Source organism: Lolium perenne, chromosome 3 (genome assembly GCF_019359855.2).
Source record: "Lolium perenne isolate Kyuss_39 chromosome 3, Kyuss_2.0, whole genome shotgun sequence".
Lineage (NCBI taxonomy): Eukaryota > Viridiplantae > Streptophyta > Magnoliopsida > Poales > Poaceae > Lolium > Lolium perenne.
The window spans coordinates 202,454,911-202,459,275 of NC_067246.2; the positions used below are offsets into that span (position 1 = coordinate 202,454,911).

The following is a 4,365-nucleotide window of genomic DNA, read 5'->3' on the forward strand; positions in this document are numbered from 1 at the left end:
TAGGCGAAGAGCTGACAATCAGGCACTTCGGGAGGAAATAGTCACAGAGCAGCTTGAAATAGGGCAAGGTCTCGGTTGCAGAATATACCCGAGGCCGAGAGGGAGAACTTAGTCCAAAACCTCGACATGTCATTTATGTCGATAGATACAAGGGGGAATATTATCCCAAAGACACCAGCTGGATATCTGGCGACACAGGCTTTCATCCTAGCATCCAGGCCACCTCCCGAAGATCCAAGAGAAGCATTGTATAACATGGCCATGTCAGGATGCGGAGTCATGGGAACAGCGTTCGCAGGCACAAGCACGCCTCCCGAAGGTTCTGCAGGGCAAAATAGTCCTCGACCTACAGCAGTAGTGCAAGACCCCCCAAGAACAAGTGGGGCGAGAGATACAACGACAAAGGCAAGGGTCGACATAGCGCGACAAGAAAGAAGAGAACGTCGGCACTCACCAGAGGTTGACGAGGAGGATTTGTGTGGGCTCCCGTGCTTCACGCGGCGAGTTCGTAAAACTCGGGTCCCATCCGGGTTTAAGCTACCCGACAATTACAAAAAGTTCGATGGTCTGCAAGATCCTGAGGATTGGTTAATCGATTACCTGGAGACGGTGAAATTGATGGGAGGAACCAGAGCAACGGCAATGCAAAGCATCCAGGTGCACTTGAGTGGAGCAGCTCGGTCGTGGATACAAAAGCTGCCTCCTGGTTCCATCGACAGCTGGGAAAATTTCGAGGACATATTCGTGAAGAATTTCTTGTCCACGTGCAAGAAACCCGCGTCACTGGAGCAGCTAAGGGTTTGCAGACAAAAGCATGATGAGTCAATGAGGATGTATATGCAGAGGTGGAACATCATCAAAAACTCGGCAGAAAACATATCTGATGAAAGAGCAATAGATGCATTTGTTGCTGGAATCCGAAGGAGGGACTTTGTCGAGGATTTGGGAAGAACCACCCGAAAACAATAGCAGCAGTCATGGAAATACGAACCGTTGGGCAGATGGAGAAGATGTTGTTCATAATAAACGACACAGGTCGCCTGAGGATGAGCGCAACCGAAACTTTCAAAATAGGCGATGATTCTCTCGACAGTTCTTAGACTATGACGCTCCCGGCTAAATATCGGCTGGTTTGCCAATCCCGAGGAACCCTAGAGCCAAGTGCTGTCAGTGCTCACGATTGCATTACTCTTGTCAACGTGATTGACTACGAACCTTATGTCTACCTATATCTCCAAGTCGTCGAAGGACTTGCCGCTTGAGATGTGATTGTGCACCTCTTTGGCCAACCCAGCCAAGATGGTAGACGTAGTTCCTGTCAGCGTGTCTTCTGACATGTTGTATACTCTGAGCTCGGAAGGAAAAGAGCCGTGGCCAAGGGGGACGCCGTCGAGCAAGATTGCGAACTGTCGCTGTATCTATCGTGATGTAGAGGTATTTCTTCTAGTGGTTGTCAGGCGCGCATTGTGATGTTGAACGAAGGCAGGACCATCGTGTCTGGTGCTTCATTGAAATTTGACGACCTGATCCCGGTGATCTCCACTCTGTAGTACTCATCAGGTTCAGCAAGCGCACACCAGATCAATATTCCCCAAACTACAGAAAATGCCAGTAGAACCAAGCATCCAATCCAGCAGTCCTTTCAATATTGCTTGTCCGGCTTTGGGGACATGGCTTCACCATCACTTGGCGACATCTCTCCCCTATCAATAGAAAAGCCGACAAAATCGAGATTGAGTATCAGGGAGTAGAAGGATAGAATACGATCCGTGCGGAAGTTGTAACTGAAAATTTTATATATGGAGAGAGACATATGCTCCGTGAATAAATTGGGTTTAATACAATTTTTAGAGTGATTGACATTTTTAATAACCGTCCATCCACCCCGATCCGACGGCAGTAAATAGACGGAACTAAACTGACGGAACCATAAATGTAGGACCGGAACCAAAATTTGTGGGATCGGAATCTCAAATATATTTTGCGAACATTATGGAAAATGAACGTCCTTTTCAGCGGCCAATGAGACTACACAAATCTTAAAACAATAATTAATTAGGTATAGGTGCACACATCTTAAAGCTACCATCAATTGTGCATATCTCTCCTGGGAGCGACGGAGGGGAGGAGCGGAGGCGGCAGTGGGTGGCTATCGGCCACCGGTGCTAGGCGAGGAAGGTCAGTCTTGTCGACGCGCCGCCTCCGACGAGCCTCAGGCCTTCGAATTGCTTTCCTGAAGAAGATATCTTCTCTTCCTCTCCATGTGCTTCTATTCACGACAACCTTCGCGACTACACACAAATTTCCTCAAAATTATCTCCTTGTTGGCTCCATCCCACTCAACGTAGCTTCTCCGCACGCTAAATCCTTTCTCAAGAGCATAACTGTTGTAGAAATTGAATCAGTCATCCTCGCTAGCAACCGTCTTGATAACGATCTCATGGTACTCTTTAGAATCCCCGCTCATATCAGCCATATCTTCTTCATATAACATAAAAACTAACAATTAATTTTTTAATCACGGTACAACAATAAAGCAGAAAAGATTGAGGAGAATATTATATGTGAATCATTAAAGATTTAAAAAAGTTTGTATGTACAACTAGCCCTTACCTGATTATACACTACGATATAGAATGGTTAAGTTCATAGCTATAATGGTACCAGTCAAACAAAGCATCCGAGGCCAAGTATTTGGTAATGGTTCTCCCTTCGTATAAATCCTCTTCAGTTTTTGGTTTCTAATTTTCTTTATTGCCCGGACCTTAAGGTATATCTTGAGGAATCGGAAAGAGAAATTTATGTTTTTAGGTTTTACAATAAAATATGTTGTTATTTGGTTCAAACCAATTATAAAACAAGTGTATACTATCGGTAGTTTGGATTGTTCATTCTTTCTGGACAGACATAGGTGGAGTCACCGGTCAGACAGTGCATCCAACTGAATTCCTACATTTGGCCTAAGTTTCTTGATATGGCAGCATTGAAAAGTACTCTTCATTAGTAAGCTACTAATCTTGAATTCCTAAGTCTGATACCTACTTTGCATCCTTCGGCATGTGAGTTTATTGAAGAAAATATGCATGTTTTATCCTAGAGAAAAAAATAGATTTAATGATTGCTTCTATCATCATTGTGTATCTAACCGTAGTGATCTTCCTGTTGCAAAATGAAAAGGACACAAGTTCAAAAGTCCATCTACAAGAACAACACATGTATTTGACCGAACAAAGTGCACACTCTGAATATCGTCACTGACTGTATTCAGGTTCTCCCATGATTACCATATATATTTTGTTTCCGGCTATCCTAATATTTCTATTGATGTCACAATTATGTGTGAAGTGACATGTGCTTGAAAATTTTAACCATGTAAAATAGTATGAGGATGCAGCGTGTAGTTTTCTTGATGGGATTTGCTTTCTTTAGTAAAGTGCTTCATACCTGAAGGCGGCGGCGACGGAGAGGTCAGGGCCGTGAGTCCCCGCGACGGGCCGATGGGCGGCGACTCGCGGTGGAGTGCGAATTTCAAGGTTAAGTACCCACTGAATTCTGAAAATGCAGCAACTACTCGAGTCAATTCAATAACAGCAAAACGGAATACCAGCATGCATCATCTTGCTTAATTCAGTTGTTCTGTCCGCGGTATGCAGAATGCACTGGTCCCGTACGCGGCCATGGCCACACCATTAACACCAATCGAAGGTACACACGCATACCTGGGGCACGATGAACTCGTGGACGACCCCGCGCTCCCGGTCGTGGACGGTGACCTTGTGGGTCGCGATGCCAGACGCCGCGGCGGCGGGCGCTTGCTGCAGCTCCGAGGCGTGCGCCCTCGTGCTGAGTCCCCGCGACGGGCCGACGGACCGACATGCGGCGACTCGCGACGGGGGAGGGGCGGCGGCGTCGGCTGCGGGGCGGCGGCTGCGTGGCGGCGGCTGCGCTCGTGGGAGTTCTTTCAGCGTTTTCTATCGAGATGTAATCTCACAATCCGATCTGATTCAGATCTTTTTTTATTTGGATCACTGATTAAAACGTCCGTTCCCAATTGTCATATCATTATAGAACTTACAGAAAATTTATCACAGATTTAACCAACGGTTACAAAAAATTACATTAGACGGAACAAAAAATCAATTTAAAACTCAAGAAAAACCAAACCACGACACGGTCATTGGTATTTATAGGAGTCAAAATTGAAGATCTGTTGTAATGGTTGGACGATACCAGATAAAATCTAACCTAACAGAGCACGGCTGGGTATCTTTCTGCGAAGGATGCGGCTGCTTGTACCTCGCACGTCATGAAATATAGCAGTTTGCATCTTTTTTTTCAAAAAAAAAAAAAAAAGTTCTGAAAGGA

General features: G+C 45.5%; 1 long non-coding RNA gene across 1 annotated transcript; it reads right to left on the bottom strand.

Moving 5' to 3' along the window:
- Positions 1-1,852: 1,852 nt before the first annotated feature.
- On the bottom strand, positions 1,853-4,001 carry LOC127343117 (uncharacterized). The gene is made up of 3 exons (XR_011754180.1): positions 3,720-4,001; positions 3,445-3,552; positions 1,853-2,481 (listed from the first exon to the last, which is right to left on the bottom strand). It is a non-coding gene; the product is annotated as an uncharacterized lncRNA (long non-coding RNA).
- Positions 4,002-4,365: the final 364 nt, after the last annotated feature.